Below are 17,360 nucleotides of genomic sequence, written 5' to 3'. Positions count from 1 at the left end.
TGCTATCATAACTTTGAATTGACAGTGTAGCTTCTTTGTTTTATTATGAGTTGGTACTTACAGTCTGTGGTACCCGTGTATTAATGTGAGTTTGGAATGATAGTTGAACCTGAAAATATTTGGACTCGTGCGATAATTTGGTAGCAGGTTTGGAATAATTACGCTTTAAAAAATCAAATTACGATTACAATTAGAAATACTTTCCATGTTCTATTACAATTATAACTACAAGTACATTTGGGAATACCAATTATCACAATTAGAATTACCACAAAACAAAAACAATTTTAATTACAATTATCATTACAATTTCTCAAATTTGCAATAAGAATAATTTTGGTTGCAAAATGCACTAGTTTGCATTATAAAGCTATCATCTATATGCAAACAAGTGTCATAAACTATTTCCAAAAAATTAAGATTTCATTTTAGTGGAAGTTGCAGATGAATCTAAAAAGCTGGTATTTTTTCAAATATTTCACTGTTGCACTTTATCAATATCATTAAACAGAAAGGAGTGACACCAAGTTGAGCTCTGTTAACTGTGAAAAAATGTCCCGCAATGCTGAAAACTCTTTCTCATGAAGCAGATGTAGCAGTACACCCAAGCACCTGGTCTCTTGCGAAGTTTGGGATACTTCTTTCCAGTATAGCATTGGATCACTTGAACATGACAGTTCCTTCCTCTACATGTTGCTTCAACAAAAGACTCACCGACACTGTGCTTCTCTCTGATCCTCGTTGATTTTAGAATTTCGTTGAACATTTTGGTATGAAGGAGAAAAGTCTGGGTGTTTTTGATTGAGGTAATCCATCTGCTCGATCATCCATGTTACTTTATCCATTGTTGATTTTGACCCCTCCTGAACTTCTTCCAATTCTTCAAGCATTTCCTTGACATATACCAGAACTTGGTCCTTCTGCTGTTGTAATGGAAGCCAGTTCTTGGATCCAAAAAAGCCGCTACTCAGATATCTTATTTCCACGTATAGATCCAACCTTTTCTTCACAGAGTTCAGTTTGACTTCAGCCAGTTGTTCACAATACTGTAATTGGTTTTATGATCATGAATTAGATCATCTAGTGAGTGTTGACGTCCTCGAATCACTGCTCCAACAACAGATCATCGGACTGCTATTTTTGTTTGGGTAAGGTCAAGGGATCAGTTGGGGGAACAAACGGTTGATAATAGAAAAGTACTTCTACAGCTACCGGCTGTACTTATCATTAATTATACCGCCACCGTCATTATTTCTTTGGCCCAATACCGATACCGCGACCCCGGTACTGTAAAAGTACCGCTTACCCACCTTTGCATTTACAAGGTTACCAATGCCATCTTCCTCCACTTTCACAATTACAGTTTAATTCAATTTACTTGATGACTTTTAATCAATTACAATTTCAATTAATTACTTCATTTTCATTTTCAATCACAATTACTATTACAGTTACAATATTTCTGTAATTAATTACAGTTAAGTTGAAATACAATTACAATTACTCCAACCCTGGTTGAGAATTCCTCTTTGTGGTATCTTCATGTTATTTGAGTTGAGTATTTCGTACCCGTGTCTTGATATGAGTTAAGACTGACTTTATTTAGTACCGGTATGTTATTATGAGTTAAGACTGACAGTGTGTGCTACCTGCATATCATCATGAGTTGAGAATGATAGTGTATGATACATGGACGTCAGTGTGTTGAGACTGACAGTGTGTGGTACCTCTGTCTTATCATTGTATTATGTTAAAGGCTCCTGTCACTGACATGAATCCGCATCAAGGCAGGGCCTTAACAGAAATAAAGAGATTATGAAACGGAAGAAAAAGTATTTACTAATTTTGGAGGAGGTGAAAAACCTGTCTTTTGAAATGTGCATGGTCATAGGTAGTGGAAAAGATATGAGTTTGACGTGTAGGAAAAGAAACGGGTATCAAAACGGCCCACCTTGAGTTGCTGATAGCCACACAATAATCATGTGATGCAGCAGCTTTCCAAGTATTGCATGGTCTAGCTAGTGGTTGGGCACACAAGCAGCCAGGTGTTGGTAGCAAAAAAAAAGTAATGACCATAGAAGAAGGAAAGTGAGCCAACATTGTGACGGTGGGCAAGGGGATCAAATCTGGAATTTACCCTAGGACAGTTCATAAGTATGACCGCTTTCGGCTCAACTCTGTCAAGCAAGGATAAAGAGCTAGAACCATCCCAAATGTGAAAGCAGTATTTCTTACAAGGAAGAATCAATCTCTTGTATAAACAAAGAAACTGTTTAAGAGAGAAGTTTCGATATCTAAACAGAACACTCAGTTTCTTGTAGGCAGACTCACCTATTCCCGTAATGTGGGATTTCCATTGAGTCATGAGCTGGAATTACGGAACCATCAAAAGGAGAAACGAGAGTTGTGAGTTTTCGATAGAGCGATGAGTAGAAATTGGGTCTTAGAGGCATTAAACTTAACTAGATATCCTTTCCAAGTCTGTGTTTACTGAGGAAACTGTGTCAAGACGAGATGTAGATCGACTGGAAGACGAAGGAACATAATTGAAGGATGTGAATGAACGCCCTGTTGAGTCGTCAGCGTATGAGTGCATTGGATAATTTGTGAAGAGGAAATCGTTGGAAAAAGAAGAAAAAAAATATAGTGGACAGGACAAAACCTTGAAGGACACCACTGTTGATGGAGAAAAGTGGGGTGACTGATCCATCAACAACCACAAAGATATTTTGGCTAGAGAGGAAGGAGCAAAGTGAGGGAGGGAGGTCAAAGGAGGGGAGCATAGAGATGACATCCCGATGCCACACCCTGTTAAAAGCCTTAGATATGACAAGAGCAACTACACATGGTTCAACAAAACTTTTCAGTGATGATGACCAGACGTTAGTAAGATAGGAAACGATATCACCAGTGGATCTCGCCTTACGGTGATCAAAAAGAAAACTGTGATTTTCGAGGTGTCTAAGGATATGGGTGATGAGAAGGGATTAAACGCTTTGGATATAGTAGATGCTAAAGCAATAGGACGATAGTAAAAGGGGTCAGAACGGTCACCCTTTTTAGGGATGGGATGTATCAGTGCATACTTCCAAGAAGAATGAGAAGTTTTGGTTTTTAAATAGAAACGAACTGACAAGCAAGCACAGGTGCAAGTTCAGATGCACACTCTTTCAGTACACGGTGATGGATGCCATCAGGACCATAAGCCTTGCTTGTGTCCAGAGAAAGATGCACTTTTTGGACAGTCCGAAAAAAATATCACGAGAAGAGGCATAGGATTAGTAAGAGGAGCATCAGGGGGTGAAAGGATTTTAGAGTCATCCACAGTGGAGTTAGAGGAGAAACGAGAACCAAGGAGAGGCGCTTTGTGTGCGGGAGAGACAGCTATAGTACCGTCAGAACGGAAAAGTGAAGGAAAGGTAAAGCGACAGAAGTTGTTAGAAACGCCCTTAGCTAGAGACCAGAAAGACGTATCAGTGGTTGAAGAGGAGAGGTTATCGCACCTCATTTGAATAAAGGAACGCTTTCCGTCTAGGATTATATGCTTGCAGCGATAAAGGGCACTAATGAAAGCTGAGTGGGAGCCAGAGGAAGGAGAGATATTCCTAGCCTCATATGCATGATCCCTTGCCTGAATGGCCTCAGAACAGCAACGGTTGAACTATGGATTGGATGAAGAGGTCAACTTGGAGGAAGAGGAGGTAAATGCTTCCATTCCCGCAAGAGTGATCTTTACTATGCGTTTGGTGGAGACAGAAGCATCACCACATACGAGAGCTTTGTTGAGGTGCCAGTATTTACGCTTAGAAGGGGCTGCTGGAGAAGAAGGTACTGTTAGAATAGATATATTTATGAGAGTGTAATCAGATGAACCAGTTGGGGGCGAGATTGTGTATTTACAACGAGATAGACTACAGGTGAAAAACAGATCCAGAATATTAGGAGAATGGTAACAGCGGTCAGGAGCATGGGCAAAGTGGGAGATAATTTGCTTTAAATAATTGAGAATGGATGGAAGGATGCCATTTTCTCGTGGCAGGAGTTTAGGTAATTCGAAGATTATAAAATTTGTAGAATTAGGAGAGCAATAGGCGAAAGAGGAAAGGTGTGGTAGTAAGGAGACAGCCCTTGAGCCATATAACATCAAAATTTGAGGACTCATTGCCCTTGAGGCGTGCAAAAGGTGTGTTGATGTTAAGCACAAACACCACCTTTGAACCGGAATCGTGAATAGAGGTTATAATTAAATATGATATGAGATGACAATGATAGTGTGTAGTACCTATAAGTTATTATGAGCTGTGACTGACAGCATGTGGGACATATTTGTTATTATGAGATGAAACAGACAGCGTGTTGAACTAATAAGTTATTAGAAGATGAGAATAACAGTTTATGATACCTGCATGCTTCTATGAGGTGCGACTTAATGTATGTATACCTACATGTTATCATGAGCTGAGACTGACAATTATGAACTGAGACTGACAGAGTGTTGCACCTGTCTGTTATTATGAGACCTGCATACTATCATGACCTGACACTGACAGTTTGTGAGATTTGTATGTTATTATGAGTTGATATCGCGAATATGTTGTATCTTTATGTTCTTATGAGTTGAGACTGAGAGTGTGTGGTACCTGTATATTATTGTGAGTTGAGACTGACAGTGTGTGGTACCTGTATGTTATTATGAGTTGGGACTGACAGTGTGTGGTACCTGTATATTATTATGAGTTGAGACTGACAGTGTGTGGTACATGTATATTATGAGTTGAGATGACAGTGTGTGGTACCTGTCTGTTATTATGAGCTGAGACTGACAGTGTGTGGTACCTGTATGTTATTATGAGTTGAGACTGACAGTGTGTGGTACCTGTATGTTAATATGAGTTGAGACTGTGTGTGGTACCTCTATCTTATAATGAGTTGAGACTGACGGTGTATGGTACCTGTATGTTAATACGAGCTGAGACTGACAGGGTGTGGTACCTGTATGTTAATATGAGGTGAGTCTGACAGTGTGTGGTACCTGCATGTTATTATGAGTTGGGACTGACAGTGTGTGGTACCTGTATGTTATTATGAATTAAGACTGACAGTGTATGGTACCTGTATGTTAATACGAGCTGAGACTGACAGTGTGTGGTACATGTATGTTAATATGAGTTGAGACTGACAGTGTGTGGTACCTGTATGTTATTATGAGTTGGGACTGACAGTGTGTGGTACCTGTACGTTAATATGAGTTGGGACTGACAGTGTGTGGTACCTGTATGTTATTATGAGTTGAGACTGACAGTGTGTGGTACCTGTATGTTATTATGAGTTGAGACTGACAGTGTGTGGTACCTGTATGTTATTATGAGTTGGGACTGACAGTGTGTGGTACCTGTATGTTATTATGAGTTGAGACTGACAGTGTGTGGTACCTGTATGTTATTATGAGTTGAGACTGACAGTGTGTGGTACCTGTATGTTATTATGAGTTGAGACTGACAGTGTGTGGTACATGTATGTTATTATGAGTTGAGATGACAGTGTGTGATACCTGTATGTTATTATGAGTTGAGACTGACAGTGTGTGGTACCTGTATGTTATTATCATGAGTTGAGACTGACAGTGTGTAGTACCTGTATGTTATTATGAGTTGAGACTGACAGTGTGTGGTACCTGTATGTTATTATCATGAGTTGAGACTGACAGTGTGTAGTACCTGTATGTTATTATGAGTTGAGACTGACAGTGTGTGGTACCTGTATGTTAATATGAGGTGAGACTGACAGTGTGTGGTACCTGTATGTTATTATGAGTTGAGACTGACAGTGTGTGGTACCTGTATGCTATTTTGAGTTGAGACTGACAGTGTGTGGTACCTGTATGTTATTATGAGTTGAGACTGACAGTGTGTGGTACCTGTATGTTAATATGAGGTGAGTCTTAGAGTGTGGTACCTGTATGTTATTATGAGTTGAGACTGACAGTGTGTGGTACCTGTATGTTAATATGAGGTGAGTCTTAGAGTGTGGTACCTGTATGTTATTATGAGTTGAGACTGACAGTGTGTGGTACCTGTATGTTAATATGAGGTGAGTCTTAGAGTGTTGTACCTGTATGTTATTATGAGTTGAGACTGACAGTGTGTGGTACATGTATGTTATTATGAGTTGAGACTGACTGTGTGTGGTACCTGTATGTTAATATGAGTTGAGACTGACTGTGTGTAGTACCTGTATGTTATATAGACTTTAGAATGACAGTGTTTGGTACTCTTATATTGTCAGAGTTGAGACAGACAGTCGGTGGTACTCATGTCTTATTTCGACTTGAGATTCACAGTACCCGTGTGCTGTTATGATTTGATGTTGACCATGTGTGGTATGTTGCTATGATTTTAGACTGACAGCGTGTGGTGCCCGTGTGTTATCATTAGTTAGGCTTAGTGTATAGCTACTCCGTGTTGATTCTGGTCGAAACTGAAAGTGTTGAGATTGACTGTTTTTGTTACCTGTATGTTATTATGAGTTTATTTTGTGGTACCCTGCACTGTTATGAGTTGAGACTGACTCTGCGTGTGCCTGTATACCACTATGAGTTGAGTGAGTGGTACACGTGTGTTGTTATGAGCTGAGACGGAGTGAGTGTGATTCTTATAAGTTATTACTAATAGAAACTGACTGAATATGGTATTAGTATGTTATTGTAGGTTAAGACTAACAGTGTGTGGTACCTGTGTACCATAATGAGACTAACAGGTGGTACCAATGTGTCGTTATGAACAGAGACTCACAGTGTGTATACTATTATGAGTTAAGAGTAACTGTAAGATGCATTTGGTACCCGTGTGGTATCACAAGTTAAGACTGACAATTCATAGTATTCGCGTGTTATCATGAGTTGAAACTGACAATGTGTGGCACCTTTATGCTATCAAGTCTTGAGGCTGACAATGTGTTGCACCTGTATGTTACTATGAGTTGAAACTGACGGTGTGTGGTACTCTTACATTATCATGAGTTGGGGACACTGTGTGGCATCCGTGTGTTATCATGACTTTGGACTTACATTGTATGGTTCCTTTCTTTTTTTATGAGTTCAGACTGACAGATTTTGGTATCAGCGTATTGCATTAAGTTGAGACTAACAGTGTATACTACCTGTATTTCATTATGTGTTGAGACAGACAGTGTGTGTAGACTAACAGTGTATACTACCTGTATTTCATTATGTGTTGAGACAGACAGTGTGTGTAGACTAACAGTGTATACTAACTGTATTTCATTATGTGTTGAGACAGACAGTGTGTGTAGACTAACAGTGTATACTACCTGTATTTCATTATGTGTTGAGACAGACAGTGTGTGGTATCAATGTGTTGTTATGTGTTGAGATTGACAGTTTATGGTACTCGTGTGTTGTTGTTGAGCTGAGTCTGACAATGTGCGGTTCACACATGTATGATTAAGTTGAGACTAACTCTCTGTGGTACCCATGTGTTATAATGATTTGAGATCACTATAACTCAGCATAGCTTCCATTTATTACTTTTACATAAGTCTAACAATGTCTGATACGTTGGAACAGATCTCACGCATCATCCGTAACCCAGGAGGCAACGCTCTGCTAGTGGGCGTGGGCGGCTCCGGGAAGCAGTCTCTTACCAAGCTGGCTTCATTTATTGCCGGCTATAAAACCTTCCAGATCGCTCTCACCAGGTAAACCTTAAACGTTGTCTTAAGATAGCCTACAGACTCTCAAGGTAAGTAGGTCTTAGAGAACGTGTTGTCGTTTCTACCGACCCACTAGTCCTTAAAGCTGCTGCGTACCTGGTGCAGTCTTTAGGGGTTTTCACCCCCACATCCTGGACTTGGCCCAGGCTGTTGGATTTAGTCGCTGGTCGATCAAGCTGTTGGGAGCCGCAGGCCTTAAGGGTACATAGTCCCCACAGCTTGGTTGGTCTGATGCACTTTGTAGGTACTTCTGCAATGCATTCTTAAACTTCCCTGCTGTGCTTCCCATCCTGTTTTTGATGGTAGCTCGCAAGATTTGAAGTCTTCGGCCCAGGATGTTTAAGGTACTGTCTCTTTTTTGTGCATGTGGTACCTGTAGACTTCAGAGGTAGTATTTCCGCAAGTCCTCCAAGCCTGTCGTACCAGTATGATGTTATTTCCGAATATGAGTTGGAAACCATTCCTCCTAAAGCTTTCCAGGTGAAGATGATGATAAACCTCCCTAAGTCTGCACTCCATAGAGTATATCCTCAAAGATTTCAGCCGTTCCAAGTAATTTAGGTTCTTTACCACATTAATATGGGCTGTACAAGATCTCTGAACATATCATAATTCCGCAGTTTCGCCCACCTTGAAGGGTGAAGCTAGAACAAAACAATATTCAGTTCGTGAAAGACTTAGCACTTTGAATAATGTCAACATTGGTGTTTCTTCACTTGTCTTCCAGGTCCGTAGGTTCCAGCCTGCAATCTTTCTGCACGAGGCAACCGCTGTTTTATTGTGACCACTGAAGGTTAGGTCGTTAGTCATCATTAATTATTAGTGCAACTGGTTATGATAACACCTGTGTCTCTTCGCACTTTTTTTTAATATCTTTATGTTTCTCACGCGGGAGTTGAAACATATATCCAGTGAAAAGTAAGTTGTTCGGTTGCCATACCACATCATTTATTGACGCAATATTCATACTTATTCTTGTGTCGTCTGCAAAGGATGATATGAAACCGTGGCTTGTGTTTACGTCAATGTCGAATATAAGAATAAGGAAGAAGAAGGGTGCAAGTAAAGTTCTTTGGAGGACTGAGCTTTTTACCGTTGAAGCAATGGAGATGTCATGTTTTACAACCACTTGCTGTGATCTATTAGCTAGAAAGTTGTCTACTTATCCCCCAATTTTTCAGGTTATTCCCATCTTTCGCGTTTTGTGTGCTAAGACACCATGGTTACATCTGTCAAATGCTCTTCCAGATTTTGGGCAGATCACATCAGCATTTTCTTTGTTTCTACAGTTTCAACAGTCATATCATAGTACTCAGGCAACTGACAAATGTAACATCTTCCCGCCATGAGACCATGTTATTTTGAGTGTTCATATCCATGAATTCCATCAGTTTGCTTCTTAAAACTCTTACGAAAATTTCATTCACGAGCTGTGTTAACAGGTTTTGGGGACTGCGTTGCTTCCACCTTTGTAAAGTGGGGCGATGTGAGTCAGTTTCAGACTCTTGGAAAAGATGCCAGAATCTAGATGTCTAACATTGCTTTATGAAGCCTTAGCTCCAAGAGCCCAGGCCAGGGGCTAAGTGCGTGGGTATGCTCTCATTTGCCATCTTGAAATTTTGTGCAAAGGTGGTGATATCAATCTGGGGGATCACTGTTTGGGAAGAAGTTTGTTGGGCCATATATCTTTGATATTGTTTTTGGCTCACTGAATACCGATAAATATTGTCTTAAGAATCTCTTTCATCTCCTGGCTGCCATCTGGGAAAAAAAAAGTCTGGGTCTTGAATTTACTTCTTGAATACGAGAAAAAGTATTTTGGATTATTTCTTATTTCATTTATGTTATTTTCTTCTTTTCTTGTGTTTCAGTAACATTTTCACTTTATGGTCTATGACATATGGTTTATGGTCTACTCACTTGATGGACCTTCTTTCCTTTGCTTGGTGAGATGCGGCTTCTTTGGTGGTGTGCAGTTCATCTTGCCTCCCACAGAATGGTCTTCTATCTCGTTCTAACCTAGACATTTTTATTGTCTTCTCGGTGGTATATGCCTAATGCAAATTTGGAGTACCAAAGTGGTCATGTCATTTACGCACTCCTCCCCTATTCTTGTACTTAGCAGTGTTTTCCAGTGTGTCGCAGACATCTTATCGATCACAATTTCTCTCTTTTTTCGTTTACTATTAAAACTGAAATTATAAAAAACACCTCCGCTGCTACTTGCATTCTGCGTAGGCGGTTTTGTATCCAAACTTGATTTTACTTCAATGAATTTGTGACCAGACTATGGGGTGTTTGAGATGGTAATATTACATCTCAGGTCCACATCATTTGTAGAGATTAAATCTAGGTTGTTACTTCCTCTCGTTGGTTTTGCTACTCGCTGGCTGAAGGAGACATTTTTACAGAGTCTGAGTAACTCTCTCTTGCGCAGCTGTTCGTCCAAACTATTTCCGGTGTCAACATCTTCAGCTTGTCTCAATCTAATGTGTGGTGGGTTGAAGTCTCCTTAGTACAAATATACTAAGGAGACATGATTTCATATTTCGTTTTTGTTCCATAGATTCTTGGAAAAAGGTGAGAACAATGGAAGTAAGGGGAGTGGGGGAGAAATGGGATGTATTTAGGGAATCAGTGATGGATTGCGCAAAAGATGCTTGTGGCATGAGAAGAGTGGGAGGTGGGTTGATTAGAAAGGGTAGTGAGTGGTGGGATGAAGAAGTAAGATTATTAGAGAAGAGATTATAAAGAGAAGAGAGAGGCATTTGGAAGATTTTTGCAGCGAAAAAATGCAATTGAGTGGGAGATGTATAAAAGAAAGAGACAGGAGGTCAAGAGAAAGGTGCAAGAGGTGAAAAAGAGGGCAAATGAGAGTTGGGGTGAGAGAGTATCATTAAATTCTGGGGAGAATAAAAAGATGTTCTGGAAGGAGGTAAATAAAGTGCGTAAGACAAGGGAGCAAATGGGAACTTCAGTGAAGGGCGCAAATGGGGAGGTGATAACAAGTAGTGGTGATGTGAGAAGGAGATGGAGTGAGTATCTTGAAGGTTTGTTGAATGTGTTTGATGATAGAGTGGCAGATATAGGGTGTTTTGGTCGAGGTGGTGTGCAAAGTGAGAGGGTTAGGGAAAATGATTTGGTAAACAGAGAAGAGGTAGTAAAAGCTTTGCGGAAGATGAAAGCCGTCAAGGCAGCAGGTTTGGATGGTATTGCAGTGGAATTTATTAAAAAAGGGGGTGACTGTATTATTGACTGGTTGGTAAGGTTATTTAATGTATGTATGACTCATGGTGAGGTGCCTGAGGATTGGCGGAATGCGTGCATAGTGCCATTGTACAAAGGCAAAGGGGATAGAGTGAGTGCTCAAATTACAGAGGTATAAGTTTGTTGAGTTTTCCTGGTAAATTATATGGGAGGGTATTGATTGAGAGGGTGAAGGCATGTACAGAGCATCAGATTGGGGAAGAGCAGTGTGGTTTCAGAAGTGGTAGAGGATGTGTGGATCAGGTGTTTGCTTTGAAGAATGTATGTGAGACATACTTAGAAAAGCAAATGGATTTGTATGTAGCATTTATGGATCTGGAGAAGGCATATGATAGAGTTGATAGAGATGCTCTGTGGAAGGTATTAAGAAGATATGGTGTGGGAGGAAAGTTGTTAGAAGCAGTGAAAAGTTTTTATCGAGGATGTAAGGCATGTGTACGTGTAGGAAGAGAGGAAAGTGATTGGTTCTCAGTGAATGTAGGTTTGCGGCAGGGGTGTGTGATGTCTCCATGGTTGTTTAATTTGTTTATGGATGGGGTTGTTAGGGAGGTGAATGCAAGAGTTTTGGAAAGAGGGGCAAGTATGAAGTCTGTTGGGGATGAGAGAGCTTGGGAAGTGAGTCAGTTGTTGTTCGCTGATGATACAGCGCTGGTGGCTGATTCATGTGAGAAACTGCAGAAGCTGGTGACTGAGTTTGGTAAAGTGTGTGAAAGAAGAAAGTTAAGAGTAAATGTGAATAAGAGCAAGGTTATTAGGTACAGTAGGGTTGAGGGTCAAGTCAATTGGGAGGTAAGTTTGAATGGAGAAAAACTGGAGGAAGTAAAGTGTTTTAGATATCTTGGAGTGGATCTGGCAGCGGATGGAACCATGGAAGCGGAAATGGATCATAGGGTGGGGGAGGGGGCGAAAATCCTGGGAGCCTTGAAGAATGTGTGGAAGTCGAGAACATTATCTCGGAAAGCAAAAATGGGTATGTTTGAAGGAATAGTGGTTCCAACAATGTTGTATGGTTGCGAGGCGTGGGCTATGGATAGAGTTGTGCGCAGGAGGGTGGATGTGCTGGAAATGAGATGTTTGAGGACAATATGTGGTGTGAAGTGGTTTGGACGAGTAAGTAACGTAAGGGTAAGAGAGACGTGTGGAAATAAAAAGAGCGTGGTTGAGAGAGCAGAAGAGGGTGTTCTGAAATGGTTTGGGCACATGGAGAGAATGAGTGAGGAAAGATTGACCAAGAGGATATATGTGTCGGAGGTGGAGGGAACGAGGAGAAGTGGGAGACCAAATTGGAGGTGGAAAGATGGAGTGAAAAAGATTTTGTGTGATCGGGGCCTGAACATGCAGGAGGGTGAAAGGAGGGCGAAGAATAGAGTGAATTGGAGCGATGTGGTATACCGGGGCTGACGTGCTGTCAGTGGATTGAATCAGGGCATGTGAAGCGTCTGGGGTAAACCATGGAAAGCTGTGTAGGTATGTATATTTGCGTGTGTGGACGTATGTATATATATGTGTATGGGGGTGGGTTTGGCCATTTCTCTCGTCTGTTTCCTTGCGCTACCTCGCAAACGCGGGAGACAGCGACAAAGCAAAAAGAAAAAAAAAAGATTCTTGAGATTCCGCATTTAGTGGTCTACAGATTAATGCAATGACCAGGCTTGTGCTTTCAAACTTGACAATGAGTGCTTCTACTATATTTCTAAGAACTTCAGGAGTTCATTTGTTTTAGATGTATCAACTATATACAGTACAACTCCTCTATATGATCTACTTCTGTCGTATCTCTACACTTGTAGTTTGCGATCCACACCTCTTTATTCACGTGGCTTTTAGTGTGTGTGTTTTAGTGAAGGCCTCAAGCACTGCATTTCACTCATTAAGCTAGCTACTCAGATGGAATTTCATTTGTTCTATGCGATTTATGTCTTGCGTATTAACATATCCAAAGGACTTTCCAGGGCTTGTCCCTGTGTTGTTTGGGGTTAATACGCGCTCTACTGCTAAACCTGGCATAGTGTTCTGAAGGGGGAAATCAGTGTCATATATTCCTATGACATTTCTTACCTACCTCAGTTTGGCCCTGAGTCTCTAACTAGCAAAGGACGTGTATTGTTATGGGCACGAGGTATATGTCTCAGTGTCCCTGTTATGTGCTGGTTTTCACAATATTTGTTCCAGCAGTACCGAGACTCATGACTGTTTGCACAATTTTGGATGGTAGGAACTACATGCTTCCCCAGACCGGTATTTACTTTTCTTTATCCAGTTCAGACATTTTCTGGGATGTTTTGTTTTTAATTTTCTTCGGTACGATATGCCAGTGTTGCCATATGTGAAACTTCCCTACGTGTAATATCTACAGACTTTGTCCATTCTTCGATTTTTTTGTCAATTTACTTAAGTCTTATCGTACCTCACTGGCTTTGTCCTTTCGCTCTTTCACAAATAATAACTTAATCACAGCCTCTCACCAACGATGTCTTATAGTCCCTTTCCATGTAAGTTCCTGCTTGTTTACAAAGTATATCTTACTGGTCTTCCTCATCAGGTATGCGCCACAGTGCCTTAACAGGTAGGTCCTGCACTCCTGGAACAGATGCTTCAAGAAGTACTTTATCAGACAAAATGTAATTTTCCGTCTCCAGCTGATGATTTGTACACTTCATTATCAGCTACGTTGTACAATTTAACAATTCAAAGAAATTTGAGCAACAGATCAATGGTTCCTTCAAAGATGTTTATGATGGTGGAAGTTAACAAACTTACAGATTATTGAGGTAAAGCTTAGAAGGCATATAGATGGCGTTCATCATCATGTTTATCGTATAATCCCTTAGGTAGGTAATTCCTGAAAGTATTCCCTTCATCTCACACTACACAAGGTCAGCATTCTTCCATCAGATAGGTTTTCCAGTTATTCAGTCTCACTTGAGACGTTTTACAGTGCCTGACCAGGTTCGACCTGCGGTACTCCATCTGGTAGACGAGTCTTTCACTAGTTAGTCGAGGTTACCAACGTCCTTCGCTAAAGACGGTCGTAAGACCTTCTCCTGCCAGTTGTGGGATAGGCTGTGGATCTCTGACTAGGGAATTAGATATGTGTTGACCATCCAAATCTTCGTACAAATTCATCACGCCAGAAGTTATCAGGAGGGCACAACTCTAGAATACAAATTATTCAGTTATTTCCATCATCTAAATCACCAAAGATATGAGGTCATGAAAACAAATTTGTTTTGTGTAAGCCACTATTCAATTTAGTTATTGTCTCACCTCATATATCACATCCGGCTTGTAAGGGCTGTCGATTTATAATTTGGTCAAAAGTTCATTATTCTGTGTATTCAGAGCAGCTTAATGAACTCCATCTGGTTCTCTCGCACTCCACTTCTGAGATGAATTCAGATAAAGTATGTCGGATGCTGACAGATTGTTTTGTTCTTCTCAAGCCCGTTTTTGTCAGGAAAATAATCATGACCGTCGTTAGGAGATGACAAGGTGCTTACGTTAGTGGTGACAAACTCGCTCTTTAATAGATGAAAATATTTTTTCGTTTTCAAAATCCCTTTGTAGGAAGCACGACCATTTGGAGACAAATTGCTGCACCTAGTTTCTTACTGAGGTTGTATTTGAAATGTGCATATCGAACGCAAGGTTCAGAAAATTAAAAGTGAATTCTGGAATTTGAATATATCTCCAACTGTTACCTTTCTCTAGAACTTCGAAACTTCTCATGATGAGAGATATGTGTTTACAGATTACTGATCGTGTGAAGGGAATTTGTCTTCTATTGTCATATCTAATATGGCCACAATAAGGTAAAAACTTCAAAGGAAATGCACAAAATGGGTTAATTTCGTAATTTTTCTTGGGAGTTATACTGATGTTGGAAAACTTTATAGTCATAACATATTCCTTGCGAGTATGTCAAGCAATAATTGTTTGTTTTATGTAGAATTGCATTCATTCAATGAAACTCTTTGCCAAGTTGAATTTCAGTTTGATAATGAATTATTATTGGAATAACCCAAGTCTCACCATGAGGAGATGGTTGTATTTCGAGTTCCACCCATGCATCTCAGTCCCCCGTGCCATAGGCAAAGAGTATCTTAATTCAGCTGATGCTCTTGTTTGGAGCCGTCTTCGTCCCCGCTGACGGGGACAGCTCATGGTACTTCTGATACGAAACATACTTAACACATGATTGTCTGCTTGTAACATGGGAAATTAGAGAATGCCAAGTCTAAGGTATTACATTATGATATGCATGACTAACGCCTGTGAGAGGTTCACCATGAGTGATGTTCTAATCTATTTCAAATTATATAAATCATCTCGTGTTACTCTGGGGCATCAAAGTTGATGCTTGGCAGCTAGGAGTGTCTTGCTGTCCATCAGACTATTTTCGAATGCCAATGATCTAAAAGATGTTATTAATAGTTATGTTACTAGACTGGCACACATTCGTCATATAATCAAATAAATCTTAAATCAAAAAGAAAAGACTTTTTTTTTTGAACACTACTGAACTAGGTAGGAGACTGGTGCGCTAGGTGTCATTTGTTGATAGGGTCATATATTTCCCTCCGTTGCGAAAGGAGGCACTGACACATGATCACTTCCTAAGGATACTATCATCCATTTCTTTTTTTGGAACCAAGTTGAAGCTTATCATAGTACTCAAAACCACACGTGTATAGCCTACACATAATCATTTATCTATAATTTCCCAACGTTCCTCTTTTAACATGTTGTGAGCCGAGGTCTCCTTTTTCCAGTGAATCCTGCAGCCTAAAGTTTCGCTTCACTCTGTAGTAGGGACAGGATTGACTATACTAAGGCAACATCTTCTGTGAAGAGAATGAATTCTCATCCGTCAGCCAACGATGATACAGTTTCCTTAAAAATGATTTTTCGATTGTGAAGTCAAAACGCCGGAGGCCGGCAACGCCTAACAGTACACAGACACACACACAAACACACACATATACACAAACACACACACACACACACACACACACACACACATATATATATATATATATTTATATATATATATATATATATATAAATATATTTTTTTTTTTTTTTCTTTGTCGCTGTCTCCCGCGTTTGCGAGGTAGCGCAAGGAAACAGACGAAAGAAATGGCCCAACCCACCCCCATACACGTCCACACACGCAAATATACATACCTACACAGCTTTCCATGGTTTACCCCAGACGCTTCACATGCCTTGATTCAATCCACTGACAGCACGTCAACCCCTGTATACCACATCGCTCCAATTCACTCTATTCCTTGCCCTCCTTTCACCCTCCTGCATGTTCAGGCCCCGATCACACAAAATCCTTTTCACTCCATCTTTCCACCTCCAATTTGGTCTCCCTCTTCTCCTCGTTCCCTCCACCTCCGACACATATATCCTCTTGGTCAATCTTTCCTCACTCATTCTCTCCATGTGCCCAAACCATTTCAAAACACCCTCTTCTGCTCTCTCAACCACGCTCTTTTTATTTCCACACATTTCTCTTACCCTTACGTTACTTACTCGATCAAACCACCTCAAACCACACATTGTCCTCAAACATCTCATTTCCAGCACATCCATCCTCCTGCGCACAACTCTATCCATAGCCCACGCCTCGCAACCATACAACATTGTTGGAACCACTATTCCTTCAAACATACCCATTTTTGCTATCCGAGATAATGTTCTCGACTTCCACACATTTTTCAAGACTCCCAGAATTTTCGCCCCCTCCCCCACCCTATGATCCACTTCCGCTTCCATGGTTCCATCCGCTGCCAGATCCACTCCCAGATATCTAAAACACTTCACTTCCTCCAGTTTTTCTCCATTCAAACTCACCTCCCAATTGACTTGACCCTCAACCCTACTGTACCTAATAACCTTGCTCTTATTCACATTTACTCTTAACTTTCTTCTTTCACACACTTTACCAAACTCAGTCACTAGCTTCTGCAGTTTCTCACATGAATCAGCCACCAGCGCTGTATCATCAGCGAACAACAACTGACTCACTTCCCAAGCTCTCTCATCCCCAACAGACTTCATACTTGCCCCTCTTTCCAAAACTCTTGCGTTCACTTCCCTAACAACCCCATCCATAAACAAATTAAACAACCATGGAGACATCACACACCCCTGCCGCAAACCTACATTCACTGAGAACCAATCACTTTCCTCTCTTCCTACACGTATACATGCCTTACATCCTCGATAAAAACTTTTCACTGCTTCTAACAACTTGCCTCCCACACCATATATTCTTAATACCTTCCACATCTCTATCAACTCTATCATATGCCTTCTCCAGATCCATAAATGCTACATACAAATCCATT

The sequence above is a fragment of the Panulirus ornatus genome, chromosome 12 (assembly GCF_036320965.1).
Source record: "Panulirus ornatus isolate Po-2019 chromosome 12, ASM3632096v1, whole genome shotgun sequence".
NCBI lineage: Eukaryota > Metazoa > Arthropoda > Malacostraca > Decapoda > Palinuridae > Panulirus > Panulirus ornatus.
This window is presented reverse-complemented; position numbering follows the sequence as displayed.